The 26,418-nt window shown below is 49.7% G+C and overlaps 1 protein-coding gene across 2 annotated transcripts in view; it reads left to right on the forward strand.

Moving 5' to 3' along the window:
* The window catches only part of LOC144128833 (uncharacterized), a 265,849-nt gene that overhangs the window by 87,223 nt on the left and 152,208 nt on the right, over window positions 1–26,418 (forward strand). The window contains exon 3 of one of the 2 annotated variants that reach the window (XM_077662584.1): window positions 17,825–17,898. The exons of the other annotated variant lie outside the window; for it this stretch is intronic. The gene's annotated coding sequence lies outside the window, so the exon portion shown is untranslated. The remainder of the gene's footprint in view (window positions 1–17,824; window positions 17,899–26,418) is intronic. 2 annotated transcript variants of the gene reach the window in all.

Below are 26,418 nucleotides of genomic sequence, written 5' to 3' on the forward strand. Positions count from 1 at the left end.
AAAGAAAAGCCTCGGCTGCATCGGCGGGGTTGCGACCCGATGTCGTCGTTTGCGGATGTCACCGCAAGAAGGGAGCGTTTCGCTCGCTCCGAAGGAATGCCGCCCGTTGGCTCTGATCTCGGCAGCTTTGCGAGCTCAAATCTCCGCCCGCGGACGCACGCGACGAGCGCCGGAAGAGGCAGTTGTCTGGAAGCAATCGGCCGTTCGATCTCTCCTCGTCCACGCTGCCGCCACCGTCGTCGCTGTGTCCGCGCTGGCTCGTATTTATTTGTCCGCTCTGTTCACCCGTCGCCTCTTAGAAACGACATACACGACGATGTTGTTTCTGTCTTCCGCGCGACGCGTCGCGTGTCCTTTATCCCTTCTTTCTATTTTCCCCAGAACCTTTATTCCTTCTTTCTGTTTTTCCTCACAAGTAGAATCAGAGGACGGCTCGTCGGAAACGTCTTCAGCCGGTTCTCTTTCCGTCGCGCTGCTCCTCCTTTGGGATGATGGCTTGAGAAGGCCTTTTTTTTTGTTTTTCCTGGTTTTTGCTTGATCCCCCCCCCCCTCCCCGCTCCCTTTTCCCCCAGGGGCGTAAAAGAGAAATCCAGCGCGTGCGTAAACAGCTTTACTGAACCGGCGCTTGTGGCGCTGACGTCGTTGCGTCCATGTGTGCGTGCTATGTGCTTTATGGAGGAAAAAAAACTTGGTTCGTCCGACCGGCGTGGGCGCAGCGTGTTGGTGGCATTTTTACGGCAAGTAACGGCGCCGCGCTCACGCGGGCTCGTGCCGTTGAGCTTATGCGTCTCTCCAAGAACGAGGCTCGCAAGATGAGCAGCGCGCTGTTCGATCCGAGTAATCGACGCGTGAGAGTCAGCTGCGCGTGACGCGATTCCGGGCGATCCAGGGTGCGTTAGCGTTGCTGATGCATGCGCAGTCATGCGCATGCTCATCAGAATAAAACTCTGGCGCCGCTGAGGGGCGCCGCTGAAACTTGATTGCTGTTTTTCTTCTTTTTCATATCAGTTTACGTGCGTAGGATGACCGAATTGCTTTTGCTCTATCGTTTTCGCATTTTTTTCAAGATTTTCTTACTAATTAGCTTGGATGATTGCAGAGTGTAATAATAACAATCATAACATTCTGCTGCGAGATAGCTTCACTGCCCTCACCCCTGGTATTCGTAGTACTACGCGTGCGCACAGCACTGTCGCCGTGTTAGCCACAGGACAGTTTTTATTGAAAAATTGCTTTCGAGTAATACTTTCGAAGCCCCGTTGACTACGTTATGACGAGGGCCCATGTTAGCTGCGCGTCCAGAAATATGTGTACGTTTTGCGAGCTAGCGTAAAACATTCCTTTTCGTGCGCATGCAGTAGTGCTGAAATGTCTTAATTTGGTCTAAACGAAATATATATGCTCAACCTCGTTATAGCGAAATGGTTTATAACGAAATAATGGATATAACGAAGGAACGATTCCCCCTTGGAAGCTCGGTCAACGCGGGCTATAACGAAGCTACGGCTATAACGAAGTAATCGTAGGGCCCCTTCAACTTCGTTATAACGAGATTCAGCTGTACTTGGGTTTGAACATGCGCTCCCGTTTACATGCACTATGTGCATACTTAGGTAGGTGCACATAAAAGAATGCATTCAGGCGCATTACATGCATACATATGAATGAATGTGTCTGTGCGTTCGACGGTACGAACATACCCACGAATGTAGTACATGCACACGGACACGAATACCGACTGTGTTGGGCATAATGCGAACACGTATGGAGTCTTTGGAGCGTCAGCGTCAAGCTAGCGTTAGTGCCAGCAGAGTTATTCATCATGTCATTAGGCAATCGCCAGTGCAGGATGATGGATGACTGCATCTTGTAAGAGCGCGCTTGGGGAGTTAGTGCTTATTATTATAAGTCGCTGTAACCGGGAGTACTGTAATAACGCGGTCAGAATGACGACGCTTGTTGGTCACGTACGTTCATCCCGAGATAGGCTGCACGCACGTAGTTTAGGAATATTTCAGACTTGTGTTTTACTATTTCACATTGCTCGAAAAAGAAAACAATATGAAAAAGAAAGGCCAAGTAAGAGATTTTTGGCACTGAGCCGTTCATGAGTAAAATATGAGTGCCTCATGTAGCGTGAATATAAGCTGAAAGAGAGGGGGTGGGAAGCGGGGGGGGGGGGGGGGGGGGGCTGCTTTTCGCAGTACTCTTTCTTAACTTTTTCCTTCAAGGCAATAGATCTCCATATTTCTTGTCGGATACGCACAGAAAAGGAGACACACGGCGAACTTCTCATCCAATTTGTACTGGGGAGCATAGAAAGAAGAGAGCACAGACTTCCCTTTTTTTTAAGGTTCAGAAAAATGAAAAGAAATGGCTTCGACGCGTTACCGTCGTGTCTCTCGGTTCTCCTTTCGAGAGCGGAAGTCTCAGTTTTCCTTATTTTTCTGATGGCATGCTGGGGATGACGCACAGTATCTTTTTGCCCGCGGCTACACCTGCCATACTTTTGCCGCCATTTCCTTCCGTTATCATTCTTCTCCTTTTCTTTTTTTTTTTCTGCTTCTCTGCTTTACTGCTGTGCTTCCTGGCTGGCGGGGCGCCTCAGCCTTTCCTTCCAGTACGGGAGCCATTTATCAAAATGCCCACCCCCTCCCTTCGCATCCCCTTCGAGCCGGCGGCGGCGAAGGAGCGGGCAGACGCCGTTACCGGAAGTAGACGGCGCTCCAATCGCGGACGTGATGCGAACTTCCGGGCGCGCTTCCTCTCTCTCCCGGGCTCCTCCTTATAGCCGGGCCGTTCATCGCAGCCCACAAAACAGCTCCCCGTTGGCCAATTAAGCCGGATGACCTTACGACGTCGCCTCGTCTTGCTGCTGCGCCCCCTAGTGTCACTTTTGCTTCACTACTTCAGCCGCCTGCCGCAGTGTGCGCTTATTTTCACAAAGCCGTAATGGCTCCTTCGCCCACCGGAGTCTTATTTTCTTCCACAAGCATCAGTCTCGTTGATGCGTCTCCGCTTTTAAAGTAGGACGTTCAAAAGCAGAAAAAAATCTCAGAAAATTATAAATTTCCTGCGCACGTGTGCCCGTCGTCTAGGTTTCCCTCGCGAATCGACCAACACGGCGTTGCCCGAGGCCCCCTGCACATAACGCCGTTGGTTTCCCCTAGGCGCATGAACGTTAAGCGGAAATGATGACTCAAGACGACCCCCCCCCCCCCCCTTCCCCCCCAAGCAGCCGGAGAGTGGTGCTAGGTCTGTTCCCTCTTCTTCAAAACGGATAAATTGCGCTTCATAACGTATCGTCATGAGAGATACGGGAAGGGGCGCAGTGATGCTCCTTTATAGCTGGGTAGCCCATGAAGCCGCACTTTTCCGGACCTCCTCCTCCTCACCATGCGGGCCTTCTCTTTAATGTTCTCTTACAAATATATCATAGCGCAAACATCCCCCTCCCACCACCACCGGCGCGTTTTTGCTTTCTGAACGGCTAAAGCGTCACTGCTGGAGTTTCGTCCGTATCGTGTTTCTGCGCGGATGACATGGTTATGGTTATTTATTGCTATTATTATGCCGCGGATAATGGTGGTCGTCGAGTCGTTTTACGGAGGACTCGCTCTTAGCGCATTTTTTTTTTCCGCCATGCGTGTTTGTGCTGTGCGTCCGTGCGCCTTCGGGCGATATGTTTCCGCTACGAGCGTTGAGGGAAAGCTTTGTCACTGCCTCTCATGCGGACGGCGTTGGCTTCCCCTTTATACGCAACGCATATGCGGAGAAGTTACATTTACAGGCAGACTCCGTGTTGCAGGTGCAGGTTTCTCACTCTCTCTTCCAAGGCGCCAGTTCTTAGTAGGTTAGTGCTGCCTGGGATATTAAATTAACTTTGTTCGGGTAACGAACATATAATGTTTCGCAGTGGTTAACTTTTTCCTGTTCAGGAAGTTAGCCATTTTGAAACATCGTGTGCACTGTAAATTGCCGATGAGTGCTGCTTTAGGCGCCTGCATTTTAAATGGCCTCTCCTGGGCAGGCGTTCATTCTTAAAACTTCTAATCGGTTAGAGCGGTTACGTCAGCGGGTGTCTTACTGGCGCTGCGCAGTTGTGGACTCGTGATAGCGATAGAGAAAGTAGGTAAGCGTCGAATAATCACGAGTTGGTGTCCTTCTCGGAAGTGTTGTGCGAATTCGGCGCCACGTTTCCTAAACTGTTCGTACATGTTCAAAAGTGCATATTTTCTCTAAATTATCTGAGGCTTTAATAGTTGTCTGTTTTTCTGTAGGCGATTTTTTCGTGCCAAAGCTTACTACGTGCAGGATTGTAAATGTGGTTTCTTGGCGCTTGAAAAACGCTGGCTCTTGCAAAGAACGGAATCAAATAGTAAATACACTCCAGGAAATAAATGTTAAAAGGATGAATTATAGTAAGTCTTCGATGAAGGCAAACTAGTCATTTTCATCCGGATGTCCCATCAAACAGTTCATGTAGTAGTACTTACACGTCGGTCGATCTTACCTGAACATAATCAGGTGGATCGTTGTCACTGGTGGGTGAATGGATTATAATCTGCGTTGGAGAGCATGTTCAATTACATTCCATTCAATTTTCATTTCCGGAGTGATTGCGGTCGGGCCCCTTGTGAAAACCGAATCACGGTGCGCTGATGGGCCCACACGTTTGTCTGTGCCCACACACCAATTCTGCCGCAAATATCCCAACGTACTTGCATCTCTACATGCATGATAGTCTCATCAAATAAGAGATTTTTAGGACGCGCAGCTGGCTCGCCGTAGTTTCCAACCGTATTAAGCTGACTACAAATTGCGCTAACAAACACACCAAACAGACGTAGGAGACGGCGTTGACGAGACTGGCGCAAAGTGCAAAGTTTGCGCAAAGTTCGCGCCAGTTCCATCAACCACGTCACCTATGTATGTCTTGTGTGTTGGTGCAGTTTGCAGCCGATTCAAAACCATGAGCCAACTAGCCCAGCAAGAAGTACTTCTAAGATTCTGACCGTATGTTTCTACTGCACGCTCTTTTGAGAAGACTGTAATTGGAAATTTCTTTGCGGAATAAATAGAAGCGCTGTCCTTGTTTACCCTCGGATAAAAAGAAAATTCCTCATTGAAAAACGGCCGAATATTCAGCGTAAGCCCGCCATGGTTTGGCGAACCACGATCGCCACGAGGGAAGTTTTTCACGTCGGTTCCTTTTCATCCGCAAATGGTTCTTCGGAGCGTCTCTCTGCGGCGCATTCAGCGTATGCCTGGGAGGGGAACTTCTTGACTTGTAAAAAGGACGCCTACGATAAGAGAGGCGAACGATTTCCAGTTTACTTTTAATCCTTTGCGGCAATCCGTCGTTAAAAACCGATTACCGAAGCTCCAGTTTTCATTTCGCACAGCAAACTTGTTTTTTTTTTCTTCTTGTCTCTTTTTTCTTCATATCTTCCATCTTACTAAAGCGTCGCCGTGCTCGACGTCAAAAAAGTCAAATGAGCCCGCGCCTTAGTAGCCATCGTAGGCGAATTTCTTTGAACGCGTATCGCTTATATATATAAATTACGTTATCGCAACTGAATTGTGGGCGTAAAAGCAACGCACCGGAATTTCTTGAATTGCCGTTCGAATCTTCGTTTGTCCTTCAGACGTCTAGCAGAACCGACGCGAAAACAAGCAAAACAGCCCAGATGTAGAGGGAGAAAGGGAGAGAAGGAAATAAATAGAGTAAGAAAAAGACAAACGTGCCCATTAACGGCGTTTCCAGACAGAGGTTAACCAGAACGAGCCGACTTGAACCGCGCTAACGTCCTACCTCGTCCAATTTCCTTTCGACAAAGAGCCGCCTTAGAATCTCGCGAAGTGAGTTTTTGCCCAAGTGGTCCGGCTCGATTTTTGTCCTAGGAGTAGATGTGTTTCTTGTTTTTTTCGCAGTCGTTCTGATGAATAAAAAACATGCCCCTCCCTCCCCTTCCCCCGGTTTAGCCGGGATAGTAACCGCGGCTGCGTGCAGTGTCCTCTTATGAACCGATCTGCAGCGCCCCCTGCTGCCCGTGTGTTTCTTCCGTCCGGTCGAGTTAGGAAAGTGCTGCGCCCAGCTCCGCCGCGTTAGGGGCGTCCAAGGGCGTTGCTTACTCTGCAAGTATGTACAGAGTGCTTGCTTTCCGGACGGCAACCTGCGCCCACTTCCTGGCATCGGCACCCACGCTACGCCAGTAATTACGCTAATGATGTCTCGACCCGTGCTTCTTGTTTTCGCCCCCTTTCCCAGCAGTGTCTTTACTTTGGTTGTTGTTGTTGTTCACTCGCTGTTCATTCGTTTCCATTTCGGTCCCTGTTGTGATTGTTCTTGTTTTTGCGCTCGTGACCTTTGCTCGGCCGTTCGAGAGAACGCCGCGGAATGTTCTACATTATGTGTATCTAAATTTGCTTAGCGTTCTGTAAGCTGCATCTTGCAACACCCACTCAGGAACTGAATTCAGCGCGACCGAGGTTGAACATAACGTCTAGGTAATGTTCTATTTGGGATTGGCTGTCGGATGCGTTCCCGGTGAGTTTTTGAACGGACTAAAAAAGTTTCCTCGAGTCCAGCTTCTGATTGCTTGATGCTACCTTTAGCTTCCAGTGTGCTGAACGGTTAAAGCGAGGCGTATACGACGGCTGCGCTAACGGTAGCGGTTAGGCTTAAAGGGAAGCTCAAGCAGTTTTTAAGCATTCGACCGAATTCAGGGATTCGAACATGCCCAGCTTTCCTTCCGTTGACCGCCAGTGAAGAATGCCACGTAACTCAGAGGGAATATTTTAAACTCGTAATTTTGAGAAAACTACAGAGTACCGAGAGATTCTGCGCGAACATGGCGATTATCGTGACAGACACTTCCTCAACGGGGCAAAATTTGACCTATGAAAGTCTTCCCGCGCTCACACCAACTATTTCTGACGGGCATATAAAATCAGTGAGGTGTACCGAACATTCGAAATTGCTCGGTCATCGCTTTCAGAAGGAGCTCAATGAAGCTCATGAAGGAGCTCATGAGCGCAATAAAGAATGCATGCTCTGGACGCCTGATGCACCCATAGTTCTTAGATCGGTCTGCTGTTTTGTTCAAGCCTTGTCCTTTTTCTTTTTCTTTCCCCCGATCCAGATCCTCCCGTATATTTACCGACCCCAACGAGCTGTCATCTCTGGCAAGAGTGGTGAAACAGAAGTAAAGATACGCGGCCCAAGCTCCTAATGAATTGCGTTCCGAGCTCCGAAATGGCGAACGCCATTATATCCACGCACTACCGCCGCCGGCTACGAACGGCAGAGCGCTGCAGCCACTCACTCGTCACGCAAAAAGAAATATGGCTGTCGCCGCTTCACGCGTCAGTGGCGGTCGCGTGCCGCACCGTGACTCTGGACACTTAACGCTGGGCGCAGGAGCGACGCAGGCCACGGCAAACACACGCAGAGAGAGCAAACAACCCTGGGACTGTCGCCACGCTGTTGGGCCCGCCGCCGCTCGGAGCGCTAGCGCGCGCTTTACCGCCCAGGCCGACCAGCGCCGCCGTCCACCGTGTTGTTCCGCGCGACGACGCGACCGGCGCGAGGACAAACAGGCTGGCCGTTTCCGGGAACCCTGCCCTTTATATTTGTGCACGAGGCCGTGGCGCCTGTACACGGCCTCACGTTAAAACGGTGCACCGCTGCGGAAGCTAAGAGCTGCGTCCAGCTACTCGACGCCCGGAGGTTCGTCACGTTGCTATTGGCGGGAAACGAGAGTTTACGACAGTCCAAGGACCGTCCGTTCCAGCTGCCAATCCCGCTAACTGTCAAATATGGCAGTCGCGCCGCTGACCAATCTCGTACGTTTACTTTACGTGCGAACAGCTCTAGCTGTTCGGCCGGCCCGCGATGTCGCGATGGCAGCGTTGTAGCTTCGGCATCACTGCACGGTACTGCTTCGCATTTTGCTCGCACCCAGGGCTTGTCGCCGCCGCCATTACGGGGCCTGTCTCTTCCTCTTCACTGGCGGTCGTGGATGGACGGCGCTCTTCGCTGCCAGCGGGCGCCGTTTGGACGAAGAGGGAGAACCCCGCTGACCGTCGCCCGGTGTGGTTAATGGCGAAGGTCCCCGCCGAAAGAAGTGCGCCAGGAAGAGTAGTCGTTGTTCAGGCACGACGGCGTTCGCCTCTGCGTGCTGCTAGTGGCTGTTTGTTGTTTGCGTCGCCTTATTCCTGTAGTTTTAGCGCCTGGTCTTCGCCTGAACGGTCCTAGAGGCCCGCAAAGGATGGCGCAGTGGCCCGTCTTTGCATGGTGCGCTCGGTTCCGCGTGAGGCGCGTGGACGGAGTCGGGTAATGCTGGTGACCACGACGATCTAGCGAATGCTGACCTTCTGGGGTAGTTCAGCGCGAAGACCAGCACAATCTTCTAGCTCACCGTTTTCACGGTAACTTGAGTGAACCAGCTTTACCGTCGACATTACCACCGCCACCCGGTGCCATGCAACTATTACGCGCGCGCGTGGCAGCAGAAAGGAACAGGGGAGGACACCGGATTAGACCAGTAACAACGAAACGATAGCTGTACGTGTTGGAGCTCTAAGCACCACTGACACACTTGCTGTGTGATAAAACACTCATATGCCGTTGACTGGGTGCTTGTCTAAACTGCACAGCTGGGAGAAAACGCTTGAATGCGTTTTCAACAGTGGGCTTGCCTGCTTTTCAAGCGCAGCGCGTCTATGTTGATCAAAGCATTTCGATTGCCACGTATTCCCGACTGGTAGCTGGTAGCTATGAGAAGGCTGTTGGGCGACTAAATCGCCTGAGGGATGAGCCTGCGTTCGTCGGAAGCTGTTGGTGACAGTCGTAGTCCTGCATACGTCCCCTTGCGCTCTCCTCACGGTGGGGGCGTGAGCGGCAGGCTTAGTTAGAAGGTCGTGGTGGTCATGTCGTTTCGTCAGCCACCGGACGTACGTGGTACTCTGAAACGGGTGGTGATGATGATTATTGTGATGGTGGTGGATTTTAATGGCGCCAAGGCTGCTTTTTCCAAAGAGCGCCATGGCACAACATATCTTCGTCTACTCAAGCGGTGGTTAGGGACTCATTTCTCAAGCATTTCATCCCAGATAAGCAGAGCACCAGGCCAGCGGGAAGCTTGTACCCATTATATCACCGCTGGGTACCCGACGGCACTCGGAATCGAACCCAGCACCTCCCGCATGCGAGGTGGATGCTCAACTTACTGTAGGCTACCGCTGCGTTGAACTTTGGCAAGGAGTTGCGTAACACCCGAAAAGGGGTCTTTAAAGAAAATAAAGAGATGTGTAGTGTGACGAGTTGACAGGCTATCTTCAGAGCGAAACTTCCTACAATTGTCCTCAGCCTCGTTAGATCTTAATGAAGTCTCACATCGTAAATACCCCTGGAAGGCCGACCGTCCAGCAGTTGCTGTAAATGTGCAAAGCTGGACTTCATACTTGTAGCCAGAAACAGAAGTGAACAAAATGTAATTCGGTTCGAATTCAAGCAGATAAACATCTACCCAGTGTTCCAAGTATCCACTTTTTAACATGTTTGCTTGGTTTAACTGAGGGTAAGCGGGAAGAAACCGCTGCGCCATTAATGCAAAAGCCATCTCTGCCTTTGCGCCTCTCAATGCTGCATCGACAGTCTGGTCCGCCTGATTTTCGCTTCCTAACAAGCACGGTTTGACCTACCCTCATTCGATCACGCTTGATGTTCACGCGCAAGCAAACTTCAAGAGCTGCACCGAACGTGCAGAAAATGTGGTCTCTATGCTAGAGGTAAGCATAGAAAATATCACGTTCCTATCCGCTACTCTCAACACCGGCAGGCATCGCAGTCATGCGTATAAGCGTGATACATTCCTCGTTTTTCTTAATGTCCGGAAACTGCACCGATTCCTTTCTTGAAAGACCGATACCGTTTTAAAGCCGTGACTCCAGCCGTCCTCTGTAGAACTCTGTGCAGTACAAGGGAGAAAAAAAAAATCTGGAGAAAAAAAAAAGGAAAGGAAGAAAGCCGATTGGAGTACCGGAAACTTCAAAATAATCGAAACCGCTCGCGACCTCGAAACGTTTGTTCGCAAATTTTTCAATCAGTCAAACAGCGCGGTTTCAAAATAAGGGTCCCTTTTCGTGTCTGGAGCAAGCTTATCTGGCTTTGCTTTGCCACGTTGTTTTAAACGCAAAAAAACGAGAAAGAAAAAGAAGCGGTGCCTAACGTTGTTTGGGTAACACTTCCTTCTTAACTCGAAAATGTTGTTCGTTCACGATGTGAGAAGCCCCCATAACGTAAAACATGTGCTCAAGTTACAGCCTCTTCAAGAACGGTATGCAGAAAAGCGCAAAAGCAAAAAGGAAATTAAAAGAGCTGAGCGCGGCGCCGCATTCTCGGTCTTATTGCTCGCGGACGCGAGGGCTTCATGTTTGTAGTAATAACACCGAGGGAGATGCCGCCGAGGCCCTCATCAGCGCAGCGCCAGTCAGTTTATGGAAGAGCGGCGACGGCGCCGGCTTCGCTCTTGAAGTTTGCTTCGCGAACGCTCGCCCGACCAGTGCAGTATTTACAAGAACACTTCCCGCTTCGACCATCAATCAACTTTCGTTCGACAACGAGAACGAAATAAAAAAACTATATAAAGGTGGATCAAAGGGGAGGGAGCGACTAACGCGCCTTGCGTTTCCGTTCGTCGCTGTGCGCATTTTCTCTTCTTCTTCTTCTTTTTTTTTTTGCTTTTTCACGCCGATGAAGCGCGACGGCGACGAGAGTGCTGCCCCGCGATGGTGTTGTTTTTCTCGTTTACTTCGCTTGCTCGGTTCTGTTTCTGATCTCGAAATTCAAGGTACCCCCCTCACTTCGCGGCGGGCCGTCGATGTTTGTTGCTTTATTCCAACCGGCGAGTGGTGGATCGCGCAGAGAGCGAGTACGAAGCAAAATGGCGTGTTTATCCTCGCCCGTATCGAGTCGGAAGAAACCTCTAGGGATGCAGCGAGGCTTCTGGTGCCGCCGCGGTCGCTGCCTAACGCTGAGCGCCAGTTACTCTGTCCGTGCGGCGCGGTTGTGTGAGCGCGTTGAAATGCCTCGCGTGCTCGAGGGTAAGGAGGTACTTGTGCCCGGCTAATTTCTCGCGAACAACAGCGTTCGCTTCTTATAGGCCTCCAATAGCTTTTTGTTTTCTCTGTCCCTCTCTCTCTTTCGCTGTTGTTTACCAATGCTTCTGTTCATTTCACTTTCTCTCTCTCTCTCTAATCTTCCTGGAACGTGAGCCCTTCTTTTCCGCTGCCGACGTTGTTTTCTGTCCCTTTTTCTTTTCTGATTCGTTCTCTCTTTTCCATTGCTCGTTCTTTTTTGCTCTTGTAATGCTTGCGGACGTGCTTAACGGTGATTGGCTGATGATTTCCCCCTGTGCTTCTATAGCTGTCGAGAGTCGCGTGATTCGGGAGTATTAAGTAGCTTTGTTGCCTTTCCTCGGCTCCCAGCGTTAGTACGCACGACAAGAAAGAGAGGGAAAGGGAATGCCGTTAAGAGTGCATCAACAACAACTAAAACGTTGCGCCGAGTCGGCGGAAAGAATTTGCACTTTCAACAATGTCGAGACAGGAAATTGCAGTTAAGCAAAGTTTGAAACGTGGTGTCTAACGACGACTGCCACACAGAACCGTGACTCGTGTTGTTTTTGAAGCAGCTCTCTCTCTCTTTGTATGGTTGATACAAGAAAGCCGGGGACTTCGTTAATTGAATCGATACGCTGCTCAGACTGGTTAAGACTATCGTACGCCGAGCAGGTTGGACGGCAAGGAAATGCTAAGTGTATATTCATTAAACATGAGGTGTATAGGCCACTCCAAGGGGCGATCTTTCTCTGAGCCGCGAAAACTTCCATGCAGTAGCGCACAGTCGTGCGTTTCTGCTTAATATCTAAAGAAAGGGAAAATCCCATCGCGTTTTTTTTTTGTCTTGTAGGTGTAGTAATCGGATTAAAAATTGCTAGCTGCAGTTTAAAATGCGATTACTGCGATTAAAAGCAGTAATTGCATTTACTACACATCAATGAAATTGCCTCATTCGTCGCTTTTAAGCACAGTTAAATGCACAGTTCGTGCTCAGTTGTTTCTTATTTGTTTCTGATTTTTTTTATTTCCTCCCATCCCTTCGATTTTATTCTCCGCGGCGCACGTGGCCGTCCTTACAAAATTGTGAATTATTATTCTTGTGTTTTGAGACAGTTGTCTTCTTGCTTGTCATATGCATTACTAAATTCAAACCAGCCGTGAACTTATAATTGCATGGGCTGAAATATGGGGCCAATGTTTGGTTTATGCATTTGGTGTATTGGGATTATGTATTTTCCTGGAATTTTTGTCTATATTTTTCTATTGTTATTTTTGTCCGGAATCAAAACGGATGCGCGATGTTATAGGCTACTGCGTGAAGGAAGAAGAGAGAGAAATTTTCTCTATTTAGTTTATTTTCAGTAGTTGAAATACAGACCATTTGCGTCCGATAGGGGCAGCGTCGGCACTCTGCCGCCAAATTCCACTCCCTTAGGCATACATTGGCCTCGGTTTAATTTTCAGTTGATACTCTGCACTCTAAACAAAGGGAGTAAAAAGGGAGTAAAACTGTCCTTTAGCGCACTCTCTTTTATAAAAGAGTGTGCGCTAGAGAAGAGTTTACTTCATTTTTAGTCCCGTATAGGTGTATTTGTGTTTAGAGTGTACTGGCAGCATTTAACTTCCTTCAACCCAGTTATCGCCTGCAAATTGCTTCCTATACAAAAGAGGTGATTGGTTTTCCCAGCAGTATGGGACATTCCAAGTAGAAAGAGAAAGTATGTTTCCAGTGCTTGACAAGCTCCATCGAAAATGATCATTGTCACTTCACTCTAAACACGAATAAGCCTACATCGGAGCAAGAAGAGAATAAGCTGACCTCTAGCGCACTCTCAATTAGTGGCAGGGTATGCTGCCCAAATCCTGAGGTAGATTTCGATTACTAAATATACAGAATGCTTACTATTTATTGGCAGCGGAGGTATATTCCAACTGCAAAGCACAGTTAGCGATGGTAACAGGCTTTTAAACGCGGCACTGCAGGTCTTAAGGTTAGCGCATAAAGCAGGTTGAAATCTCGGTTAAAATGCTCGTAGCTGCTAGAAATTCGCATGTTTTTTTAAAAGGGAATCTTTTCCGTCGCCAGCCGTAAGCGTTTCATATTTTTAGTGATCGAAATTTAATCCGGAGCTTTGGCAGCAAGCCTAGCTGCCCCCAAAAGCGAGTGCGGCTTACTGCTTTTATACTCCGATATGGGATTATTTGCGTTTAGAGTGCGGCACAGAGAAATAAACAAGCCACGACGGAGGATTCACATAGGTCGAGTTCACGACCTTCAGCACGCATTGTTTTTGTACTTTGTTTCGTACGAGCACTCCCGCCCTTCTTACCTTGGTGAAGAACGCGAGAGGCGAGTACCGGCGAGGCCCCGCCGCGGTGGCTCAGTGGTTAGGGCGCTCGACTACTGATCCGGAGTTCCCGGGTTCGAACCCGACCGCGGCGGCTGCGTCTTTATGGAGGAAAAACGCTAAGGCGCCCGTGTGCTGTGCGATGTCAGTGCACGTTAAAGATCCCCAGGTGGTCGAAATTATTCCGGAGCCCTCCACTACGGCACCTCTCTCTTCCTTTCTTCTTTCACTCCCTCCTTTATCCCTTCCCTTACGGCGCGGTTCAGGTGTCCAACGATATATGAGACAGACACTGCGCCATTTCCTTTCCCCCCCAAAACCAATTATTATTATTATTATACCGGCGAGTGACTTTTTTCTCGCGGCGCTCTTCAAGAGCGCGCGCATGTACGCACAGCTGGAGTCATCAGGAGCGCAGTTTACCCGGCGCTTGCACTGATCCTCAGGACCCCCCCCCCCCCCCCCCCCCCCCTCTCCCTGCTCGAAAGCTGGGCCGCGGCGAAGCATCGATGCGGCAGAATTCTTCGCGGTATGTAAAAGCAAACGGCGACTCGTTGGTTTCACTCTTTCCCTTCTTCTCGCTCGCTGAATAAGAGAGAGAGAGAGAGAGTGCAACGCGGGTCCTAGATGGTCGAGTCCGCAGCACACGAGAAGGCAGAATACGAAGAACCAGTGGCGCGGCAGCTCAGGTTAGGCGCAAATTCAGACTGGGCTAAAAGAGGGGGGGGGGGGGGGGGGGATTTTTAGTGGGGCGGATGAGGGCGGGGGTAGTAGCGCCTAATGATCCGTTTTATGAACCTTTGGCAGCGGCGCTTCGGCTGAGACCGTTAGGCGGCGCTTTTATCGTTCCAGACGCTCAACTGCTTTGTCTCCTTTTTGCGCGCCGCGTTTGCTGGCGCGGAGAAACAAACCGTATTTAATAAAGTCTCTAATAGGCGCCGTTCACGCGAAGACGGCCTGGAGAGCGCAATGCGAACGGCGCGCAAGCTCGTGTCGGGACGAGCAGCAATCGGGCGCGGCGGTCACCGGCGCCTTGCCCCCTGATGGCATCTAATGACAACCCTCCCGGAGCCGACGGCGGCTGCGGCTTGGTAGCAGTGGACGACGGTCGCGAATGCCTCGTCCGACGATCCGCGGTGGCAGGCGCGGAATCGCCGACGAGCCAGGCGTCTCCGCTGAGGTCGGCCCCGCAGCAGTAGCTGGAGGCGAGTGCGGTCGTTAGGGTGGTTGCCGCCTTTGAGGGTATTTGAAGAGGGCTGGGCGATGCTGCGGTCACACAGCGGCGTGCGGGCACGTCTATGGCCCTGGCATTCCGGACATTCCTGGACAGAGTTTGGTTCGAGCAGTTGCTTCTTTTTGGAGAAACAGCGACAACAGAAATGAAACTTTCGAGTGTTTTCTCTTAGCAAGGGTGAATCAGAACGGGTGGAACCGTTTAATCTAAGCTCGCTTAGATAACTCAGGTGCTGCAAAGATTCCGCTGTACTTTTTTTTAATGCGATACCATTTAGGTTGTCTTTATGCAGTTTCCAGTTTCTCCGTAACGGAATCGTCTGATTGGTCGAGAGAGGTCAGATGACCTTGTGACGTCATCACAGCCTGTCTTAATAGGTCATACTGATTGGTTGAGAGAGGTCACATGACTGTGACGTCATCACAACTTGTCAGCGTGGCAAGTGGGCCCGCCATAATTTGGAAGTCGGCCCACCCGGAAAATTCCTAAGGACCCCGAAATCTCGCAAGCAGGCCCACCCCAGACAATTGGTTAAGGTGTATTAAGGCGATAGCCTTTAATGGCTCATACTCGCGGTGACCGTCCGTCCGTTATATCGCCACCTAGGCCACGTGACCTAGCGCCACGCTCGCGCCAGCTGCTCTTCTCTGTCGTGAAATGAATTCAAGCGCGACAAATTCAAATCAGTGCAATGAGTCGCAAACGGCTTTCGCCTTCCCACCGTTAAGAAATATCTAAGTGCCTCCAAGGAATTTTTTTTAGTGGGGATTAGTGGGTGGATCGCGCCGAAATAGTGTCGCATTATTATAATATTATATGATAATGCAGTGGAAGGTACTCGAACACTCTAGAAGGTGATGACTCAGGCAAACCGTATGAGGGCAATGGAACCGGTTCCAACCGGAGTATTGGCTCGAAAATCGCAAGAACATTAGATACTCACAGTTGACACCATAGCATGCAACCCGAAGGCTGCCGAATTTTCTTCTTTCAGAACGTGGTTAAGAAGGTTCCCAAGTTTTTTTTTCTTCTTATTATTGCGACACCATTCCTTTTGGCATAAAGTAGTAATTTACAGATAAGGATTCGCGGCGCATTCCCAAAGCATGCCCAGCTATGTCCGGTGGGGCTGCCCCAAGATTCAGTCCTACATCTAGCGGTCGGGGTGGTCCGCTTTACGTGTGCGGATTCTTGCTTTATGATAGCTGTCGCTGCAATATCTCTGACGAGAGACCGCAGTGGTCATTATTATTTCACAACTTTTAAGGAACGCCTTCCGTTTTATTTCCATTTCCAACACCTTGAAGGTCAACGTTATGAAAACAGCTGCTTAAGGGGAAACTGTGCCACACAAACAAAACAGATGTCCTCCAACCGCCCGATTCTAGAGGTTTCTTTTTTTTTTTTCCCCAGGACTTTTGGTTTGCTGCCGCGCTTTTCTATGTGTTTGTTCTCAGAGGCAGGCGGCCGTTCGAGTAAATTTGGGAGTCTTCCCAGTTTCTTGCCACAAGGCTTTGGTCTTGCTTCCAGTACTGCGCATTTATTGTGCTATCATTAGTACCAATAATAGGCTCCAAAGTGTATAGCTGGAGTCGAGTTGCCCTTTGCTTGGAAGCTGATCTGTGAGGAGCTCTAAGTTTCCTCATTCAATTGCACAAAACGCAGCCCTCAGTTACGAGAGGTTGCTGAAACATAACGAACTGCTTTCTCTCTATGTATACCGGTTGTTCTTTCTTTATTTTAGTCAATTCACATTTCTCTTTTAAAAGGCGTGAAAAATACGTTTGTACGGGTTGTGCATATATGGATTGTACGCTAATACGACCTTTGTGTATGGGATAGAGTGAAGTAAAATACAGTTATTTGACTACAGTTGTCTTGAAATTTCTGTATATTTGGTTTTAGGGCGCCATATCATATCGAGAAATCGCAGACCGTCAGCATCGAGGTCGAGACCATTTCTGTAATTTGTGAATCGGCAGTGCGCTTCGGGTTATCTAACGTGAAATATATTGTATCGAAATCTCGTTAAGTTGGTTTTCCTGTGTTACACTTTGATAAAATGACATCGCTGAGCGTGGTATCGTCATGGAAATGAAGTCGTCATCTTTTGCATAAAAATAAAAAATAAAAGTGAGCATATACGGCGCCTGCGTTTGATGCATTGAAAATTCGGGTGACGCCTTTTTATCAACGTGTAACGTGAGAAAGCCAACCTGGAGAAGCTTTCAAAAGCGTTTTTTAACGTTGGATATCTCCACGGTGTCGATTGGGAAACTTTAAATCCTAACTTCGCATTCGATGTTGACAGCTTACAATTTCGAAGTATAATTTCAAGTTTATTGGTTAATTTTAGTGAACTAACTCTGTTAATTCCGCTACATCACGTACATAATTTTGGCCTTAGCGTGCAAGCCGCCTGCATAGATCGCCCCAAAGTTTCTTTCACGGTTTATGAAATAAATGTTTGCGTAACTATAAAAGAGAATGAATGTCTCGTAAAAAAATAATGATGGTGAGGTTAATATAGACAGGTAAAGAGGGGACGCTTAACGCCGCTTCAGCTCCGAGGCGCTGTGGAAGCAGTCAAGATTAACTGTGACGTGGGGTCGTGTCTTCGTGACATTTTAAGAATATTGGATGCCATAACGTAAATGCTATGTGCCCAGCGAACTTCTAGTCGCACCGGTACACGGTAACTCCGGTTGCAGCCGATGTGGATCGATAGACCAATCGATCGATAAATAAATAAATAAATAAATAAATAAATAAATAAATAAATAAATAAATAAATAAATAAATAAATAAACCCTGACAAGGTTTCCTCTTGCAGGCAGTCAAAAGCACGTGCCTTAATCAATGAATCTATCTGGCAAGGAGTGAGACAGTCGCGTAATAGCGTAATTCGTCAACCAATGAAAGGACCAGCCAAGTAATCAGCCGATGAAACCATATCAAGCAGTCAGTCAGTGAACTGATTACGTAAGCAAGCAATTTTGTGACGCAATCGATGAACCAGCTGAACAACAGGACAAGCATTCCATCAGTCCCCCCATTCTTTATTACAGTGTTCTGAATTGGTTCGTTCCCTTAGACGGTGTTCTTTTTCCTGCAGAACGTGACATGGGGGACTGAATGGACTGTCGCTTGGCCAGCAGCCCCTGCGTTTCTGCCGTTCCTAACAAAGTGGTAAGCATGAGTCACGACTAACGTTAAGGACGCGACCAAGATTGGTATTGCAGCATCCTCAAGGCGCAGTTTTGTCTAACTGTTGTTACTCCCGCTCAAAGACTCGGTCTGCACGTTGCAGAGGCGGAGAGACAAAGGACAAAGAAAAAGGGAAAGAGCCGAAGGGTCACCTGGCACGCGTGCAGTGGGCTGGTGTGCTTGCGGGGAGCTGGTCAATAGGAAAGGACGATTGAAAGTGTAGTGCAGGCAGTTGTCATGACCATCACAGCTGCAGTGTGTTTCCAGATGACCACGCAAGCCGCCTGTGGACCCTTTTCATAATTCCTTAAGTTGCTTTTACGCACATTACATTGTCCTAATAATGGTGTCACTGACAATGAGTCAGACTAAAATAAAGTGCTGGACAAGCATGCTAGCTCTTGACATATCTAGGTGACCTTCTCGTGGGAACCACTTTGACATTGAACCACTTTGCCGCTTCGTAAAGAAAAAAAAATAACGAACTACAGCAATGTATTTAGTTACGAAACTTTGCTGGGTTCCATAATTTGACGTACGAGGTACACACTGAGGTGAAGCCGGCTTAACAGTTACCTCAGCAGTGTTCTCATGGATTTATGGGCCATCGACAGATCTGGTTAAGTCACGAGATCTTCGCTTCCCATAATGGCCTGGTGTCCAAAGCGCTTAGAAGGACGTCATATATCAGAGCAGGAGCAATGGCAAGGCATGTGCTCTATGGTCCTTAGTATACACAAAATTCGCGCGTTAGAGAGATCCATTTAGCCATTTACGGAAATTAATGCACAACGTAGAGGTTACCGCTAACAACTGAAGGGTCACACTTTTATAGTTGCTCGGGGATTGCCCGCGGACGAGGTTAGTATTACGAAACAAAGTACAGTCGAACCTGGATAAATCGAGCTCGGAGTGGTAACCGAGAATTTCTTCGAATTATCCGGAGCCTGGCCTTGATGGGTTCAAGGCTGTCAATTTGGATTAACCGGAAGTTCGAATTAAGCGACGTCGAATATATGAGACTTCACTCTGTTGTGTGTTCCAAAACAAGACTGCTGTGCTTGCCGCTGCTTCGTTCCTCTCGCGCGCTTATCGTCCGTGGGAGCGACGGGCCCCTCTAAATCGCGGCTCTCTCTCCTCGCGCGATAAACGCTCTCCTTACTCCACAAGCGCCACGTTCTCCCACGGCTCTTTTCTTTGTCAGCGGTGGTCCGGCCTAAAGAAAGACTCTTAAAAAGTTTCCCCAGCCTTTTTCCCGCCGGGGCTTTAACAGCCGAGACGTGTTTACGGCGCCTATTAAGAGAGGATCGGCTAAGGGGTCGGCGGCCCGTATAAAACGGCACCGCCCTTCCTTTTTTGCCTCTTCTCCATGCCTCCCCCGCTTGTCTCGCTCTCCTTTTTTTTTTTTTTTCCGGCGTGTACGATGGACTGAAGGTTTATGAGGAACTGACCCGGCTTGGAGCAGCGACGGCGGCCGCCGTAGGGAGAACAAAGGCGGACACTAAACGGCCACACCCGAAGCTCACCGCTGTGCTGAAAGGGGCGCTTGCTCCTCCCCCCTCCCCTCCCCCCCCTCACCTTGAGTTACAGGCCGCTCTCTCGGGTCGGCCAGCCGTGGCACACATTTTAGCGCGGCCGACGCAGCGGTTGTATCGTCGTTGCTTCTTCGTCTCCACGCCTTTTACTTTCGTTTTCTTTTCCCTCTTGTGCTTTAGATAGTTTTTCTTTCTATTTCTCGCTCTCTCTCGGCACGCCGTGGCTACCGCAGCTGCCACACCGAGACGGGGGAAGACGTTTAAGCTAGAAAGCGGCAACAGCGGCAGAATTGCAGTCATGTGTTTCGGGCCCTTTGTACTTGTATAGGCCCTTTTCCTCTTTCTGGTTCGTACCAACTTGTCATTAGGAGGTTCTTTTTGTTTCTTACCCCCCCCCCCCCCCCCCCCCCACACACACACACACACCCGCGATTCCCCGTTCCCCTTTTACACCGCCTTTATCCCGTCCTACTCGGCGCAGTTTAGTAGTGTGCTCAGAGCCGGCGCTGCCGCTACTTCGCTTTACTCATAACCTCCTCACTGCCGTCTCTTTAAAAACTTTTCTTCCTTTTTCCCCCGCTGTCCACTGCGCTTCCGTGTTTTCGCTACAGCTGCTTCATGGGACGTATACGTTCTTCTAAATTTCGCTGCCCTGAGCGCTCCTGCAACGCAGTCGTGGAGAATTTAGCACGAAGAACTCCGCGGTTATGTTCTTCCATGACTTGTGCAAGAGTGAGTTTTTTTTTTTAGCTGAAAGCCGATCCTCTGCTTTGTATAGCGCTTCTCCACTGTCCCCATCTGCATTGTTCTCTTGTTGTTATCCTTCGGTGCAGAAGGGACGGTGCTCTGCGCTTCGTTGTTTAAAAAGTGGGCCTCGTTCTGTAAACCCTTCTTCGTTATTCTAGCTTCTCTCACACCACCTGCGTGTGCGTGAAGTTCTTTCTCGCGCCTGTCCGCTCCGGCTGACACTGCGTGCGTGCGCGCCGACCAACACTGCGCTGCGACTCCTCTCTCGCCGTCCTTTTCGGTCAGTGCCAGGCGTCGCTAATGCTTCGTCGTTTCTTTCTTCGTTTTTGCTGTTGCCGTTATTTCTGCGAGAAAAAATAAAAGCTTTCTCGTGCACTGACGCGGTACCTCGTCCGTCCTCCTCTGTAAATGGGTGTGCGTGTATGCGCTTAAATACCGCGTCAGCAGCAGGGACGCACAAAGGTGCCATACCAGTACAGGCTGGAATTTTGCTGGAGCCGCCACCGCCGCAGCTCTTACAGGAGAGACGCACGCAATGCAGCGGGCAAAAAAAAAGTAAATAAATAACGCGCTAGAAGGGATTCTGAGAGCGTGGGTTCAAGGGAGGTGGAGGGAAGGGTCGCCCCGAGGACGTCTCCGTGGGCCCGCGGCGTATATCTTCCGAAGGAGACGCGTTGCTGGCCCCGGCGACTGGCGCCGCTCTGGTGCACGCGGGACGAAGAGGGAGGGTGGGACGTCGGAAGGATGCTTTATGTGTGTTATTCGCCGCAATTTAACGTTATGTGCCCCAAAAGAACGTAAAGGAATGCTGCGCCGCTGCTCGACAGCGCGTCGGCGCGCTGAGCGAAAAACGCCGTCGGCGGTGTTGGGGGCGAAGCAGAAAACGAAGACTCGGATGAGGATGGGGGAAGAAAGAGGGGGGTGAGGGTGTAGGGGAGGGGGTTAGGTTGTGTTTGTGTGCTTGCTTGGGCCCGGGAGACCACGCGTATGATTTAGGGAGCTACAAGGAACTGCTCTTATGGGAAACGGCTTTTGCTCCGCACGGCTACGGCACACACACGTATACGTACAAATCGATACAAAGTACAGGCGTACAAACGTATACACGGCAATGCGGCGGCCCGTTGCTCGGCGAGCCTTCGTGGAGGAGCAGCTTTCTTTTTCGCCTCCTTAGTGCCGGGGATAGAATTTAGTAGAGGGAGCGTTAGGAGTAGGGGTGACACGAAGCGAAGAGTGAGGAAACACAGGGCTGTATAGGAGAGTTAGGCTTGGGATGGGGGGGAGGGAGAGCTGGGAGCATAAATACTGGCATGACACGAGAAGCCCTGGGAGCTTGGGTACACTACACTCCCTTGACGTCGTGATGTTTGTCCCCAGTGTGTATAGGTTTGGTATTCTTGAAGGAGAGAGAAAAAGTGTGTGTGTGTGCGTGTGTGTGTGTGCGTCTGTGTGTGTGCGTGTTCGTGTGTGTGTGTGTGTGTGTGTGTGTGTGTGTGTGTGTGTGTGTGTGCGTGTGTGTGTGTGCGTCTGTGTGTGTGCGTGTTCGTGTGTGTGTGTGTGTGTGTGTGTGTGTGTGTGTGTGTGTGTGTGTGTGTGTGTGTGTGTGTGTGTGTGTGTGTGTGTGTGTGTGTGTGCGTGCGTGCGTGCGTGCGTGTGTGTGTGTGTGTGTGTGTGTGTGTGTGTGTGTGTGTGTGTGTGTGTCGTGCGTGCGTGCGTGCGTGCGTGTCAAGCAAGAAAGGCTAGTGGTTGATGGCGACAGGAGTTTTGAGGAGTCTCGAGTTTTGAGCGCTCCTCGTTTGGTCTTACTGGGAGCCCGCTTTGTTTTCTTTTTCCTTTTCCTGGAGCTAGTTGGTTAAGCCTCAACGCTACCAAGCCGTGCTTTTACTGCCGCTTGCGCTTGCAAAAAGAAGCAAGAAGAACGACTCGAGGAGCAACGGGCGAGCCGCTCGTTGCGACGGCGGCGAGAAATATCGCCGCTCTCTGGCGTGCAAGCGAAGGCCGCTCACAAACGGCACCCCTGAGATGTGCTCGTGCTTCGGGGCGTTATATGAGCGCTTAGATTAACGGGGCCCCAGCCGTTAACTTTGGCATGAAGTCTAAACAGCTTCCCGCGCGCGCGCGCACACACTTCAAGTTTCTCCTTCTTATTCTCCGGAGATGTAGTACTGCAACGGGAATAAAAAGCGCAGTGGGAAGCAAGTGCGCGGGGTAAGTTCTTGGCGTTAAAGAAACTCGGCTTCATTTCGTTGCTCATATCTGCCGGTTTTCCTTCTCTTTTCTTTTATTTAGTGAGGAGCGCTCGAGGCGGTCGTCTCTTTTCTTGAGCTCAGTGTATGTAGCTCCCTTCCGTTCGTTTTTTTTTTTTCGGCCCAGAAGGCAGGGAAAGCAGGGAATGGGTTGGAAAGAGGCTCTCAATTAAATTGCTCGCTCTCGGGCTCGTCATGCTCGTTTCTTCTTGAAGGGGGCCTCGACAAACAGCCTAAGGCCGCGGTGGAATCGCCGCGCTACCTGCCGCCGCCGCTCCGACTCTTCGTGAATTAACAATGCATATGAAGCGATTTGGCGAAATGGCATCAAGTCGGCATGCCCGCGAAGGAAACCGGAAAGAAGAAGCGTAACGCGGCCGAATTGGCTGGAGGGGTAAGAGCAGCTAAATTGGTGAGAGGGCTTCTATTAAAGCTAGGTCTGAAGAAAACAAAAAATAAAATTAGCTTGTACCTGTTTGTTTTTTGGTGTGTTCAGTTGACTCGTCGCGTTCGGAATACTCTTCGGGGTGGGTATGCGCGGGGATGGAAACAAAAAAAGTCTAGAAGCAAGCCTACAACGCTTCCGAGTAATGACGTTACCGTTATGAAGTTAGTGCCCACACAAGGGGACGAATAACGAGCCCATTTTCCGATGGTTCATTAATCTCTATTGCATGCACAGTGCGCTCAATTAAAGCCGTACTCCGCGCGCTTTTTCCCTTAATCTCCACCAGCAGCGCTGCTGTCATATCTTATTCCGGTTATTTCTCCGGACTCGATCGGATTCTGCCGCTTCTATCCTGCGCTTAAAAGCAAGTTTTAGCAGTGGCTGTCGGGATAAATTTTCATAGTTTGGTCTTAAACCATCGTAAATCTAATGTTTTTTTATTATTTAGTGAACGCAATTATCCGACCGCATATTAGAAGACCTAGTTCAGTCGCGCACGTCAAGCACATCCCATGCGAGTAGAGCCGAACTCTAATAACAAAATGGCGCGATATAAATTATTGAACAATAATAATTTGACTTGTAATTAGTTCGTGGTGCGGCTTTCTTTTCGTGCCGTAATTAGCCTCAGTCGATGTGAATATTTGTGCTGCTAGAAGTCAAATGTCGGAGGAAACACTCGTTGATGCAGTTCTTTAGTGGACATCGTTGTCCTGGATGAATTTTTTTTTTACACTCTGCAACTGTAGTGTATTCTGCAGATATTCGTTCTTCCCGGGCATTCTATAAGATTGCAGTGGTCATGCCTCAGCGGCTCAGTTTTAGAGTATGCTTCTGTCAGTTTGCTGTAGTGTCATCCGTTTCAGTCAAGGCTACGAACAACTCATGAAAACTAAAAGGTGGCTTTTTTTGTTAATTTATTCTAAACGAATAGAATAGCTTGTTGGGCAAGCAAAGCACTTAGACATATTGCAAAACCTATATACACGTCGAGAGTTTCGCAATAAGTACAGGAACAGACGCAGGAAGATGGGCCATCGGATGAACGCTGTACGTACAGCTGATGGTTTACAATGCTAAAAGAGTCTGTCCCGCATGTCTGCTGTGTGTGCGTCAAGCCGCTGTAGCCGGCCGTTTACCAGAAAAGCTAATCGGTTTTACAGATAAGCGTCGCATATCTATAAAGTTAACTTTGATTGCCTGGGTAAGTGCAGAATATGCGCGCTTCGAGAATATTTTCACATAAACACTCAGCTCTGTGTCCTATCAGGTATGGCTCGTGCTATTATCCTTTTTTTCGACACTGGTCTCCTTTTATTTTGCCGCTTTGGACACATTCCCACATGATGCTCTTACTGGATAGTCGTGCCACATTTTCGAGCAGCCCCTGTAATTACATTTCTACGCCTCTGCTTAGAACCTCTCCCGCACACTTCGAAGCCATCTTATATGCGTATACGATTGTCGCACGCCGGGAACTCTTTTCGGAACCAAGTTTGTGCGACGAAGAAAGAAAGCGCTTGTAGACAAAAGAACAACAGAAACGAAGAAAAATATGTTGGCACCGTTTACGGCTAAGAGCTTAGTTCCGCTTGGCGCTCCTAGCGACCTCGCACGGCAACTGGCGCTTCCGTGCTGTTGCTGGACCACAGCTACTTCGGAACTTTCTTGTCTCACTAAGCTTAGACGGTGCGGTCGTCTTGCGCTATAGCGAGCTCTATTTTTTCTTTTTCCGTGTATAAAGACTTCCTAGTTGTTGTTCTTTTTGTTTTGTTTTCCCTTTTACGTTATCGTCACTCTGTACGCGGCACGTCGGCTTCCCCGCAATCGCCCTCGGGGAATGGCGGCCTGTGCGAGCCGCAGCGAAAGCGGGAAGGAGAAAGGGAAACGAAGCAAGCTGTGCGCGAGAAAATACGGAACGAAGCGAGGAAAAAAAAAGAAAGAAAGAAAGATGGCAAACATTAGCGGCGCGTGGCAATCGTGGCGAAGGTAACGAAAGGGGTCACGGATGGCCGAGTGAGGGGCGGAGCGAAAAGCAAACGGTGGTGGGGCCCGTGATATTAGTTCGCGGAGCGAACGCAGTGATAGGCCACAGGGAGGAAGCGTTGACTACAGGCTCCGTTAAGGGAATAGGTTTCAGATGCTGGAAGCATCCCGGAGTCCCGTATAGCTTCGAGAAGAAACAAAATTGAGAACGAAAGGCAGGGCGGTGACTGCATCACATTCCGATCACACTGCTGCTAAATAAGCGCCAGCCCACTTCTGTTTGTTCGTTTTTTTTCTCTCTCTCTTGCTGCCTTAAGCGATGGGATGAAGCGGGGATGCACAGTAATTTCCTGCCTTCGCAAATGTGCTTCTCGATTCCTGACCGGACGCGTACGGAGTGCGAGCGCGATGCGCGGATTACTGCCTCCACCGGGGAGCCGATACGCTCTCTCGGAGAGGAACCTCGCGTAGATGTTCGGACTGAATAATAGTGTTCAGCGCGCAGGCGCCTCACCACTATTAGGTGCACGATGTGTTTTCGTAAGACTGTGCACCTAAGAGCTAGATAAATATGTCGCTAACTAATTAAAAGCAGAGTGAGCAGTGTGTTTTGGCAGTGAGTCTCGCGGCCAGCTGTTTGCAGTGTGCGCGGGTATAGTAATAGGACAGCGCGTCTTGTTGATAGCTTCGGTGATTCGGCGACTCCTGATTTGCTGTCGACTTCTTTTGTGTGTTTGTTTACACGACCGCTAGTTTTTAATACGATGCGGTATGGCTATGCCGAAACGTAGAGAGCGCACATCTGACTCGATGTAAAAAAGGAAATCAGTGGTAAATTTAAGTGTCAATGATGTCCCTAAGGGGAGCAAAAAAAAAAAAATTCGCAAGAGAAGATTTTACCGCGAGTGCGTTCAGCTACGCTGACAAAATATGTGGCGGGTGCGCCATTAACAGTAAAGTGTATGCGACTGCGTCGATGTGCGCACCGTACGATATATTATAACTGACAGTTTTCCTACTATTTATGCTGGTTATGCTGGCCGCTAGTACCGTAGTCCACCCCCGCCCCTTGAGAGCACGTCTTCGTAGAACCGCGTGGGCGGCGTTACCAGAGACGTCGCACTACAGAACGCCCGTCGGTGCACGCAAAACCGGTGCACAGAATTTAGCGAACAAAAACGCGTCCGCGCAGCCGTTAACGGCGTGGCTGCCTTAGAAAACAAGAAAGCGCATAACAATACCCGTAAGGTTTGCTTTCACTGCATGACGGCTGCGTACGGCGGGAAAGGCCTCTGGTGCGAAAACGTTAGAGACGCGAGGGGTGGGCGAGGTGTTGCGGTGTCGTATTGTTTGGGATTTGCCTTTTCTAGTTGTCCGAGAGTGAGAGAGGGAGAAAGAGAGAGCTTCTCCGGACAAGGAGATAAGGAATCGGGGTGGGCTGGCGATGGTGGCGTCCTCCACTGCTGCTTTTGATGGCGACGGTGGGAGTTCTTGGCGAGACCCGCTCGCTGCTGCTGGGCGAGACTGTTAGCGGTGAAAG

Source organism: Amblyomma americanum, chromosome 4, assembly GCF_052857255.1.
Source record: "Amblyomma americanum isolate KBUSLIRL-KWMA chromosome 4, ASM5285725v1, whole genome shotgun sequence".
NCBI classification, from domain to species: Eukaryota; Metazoa; Arthropoda; class Arachnida; order Ixodida; family Ixodidae; genus Amblyomma; species Amblyomma americanum.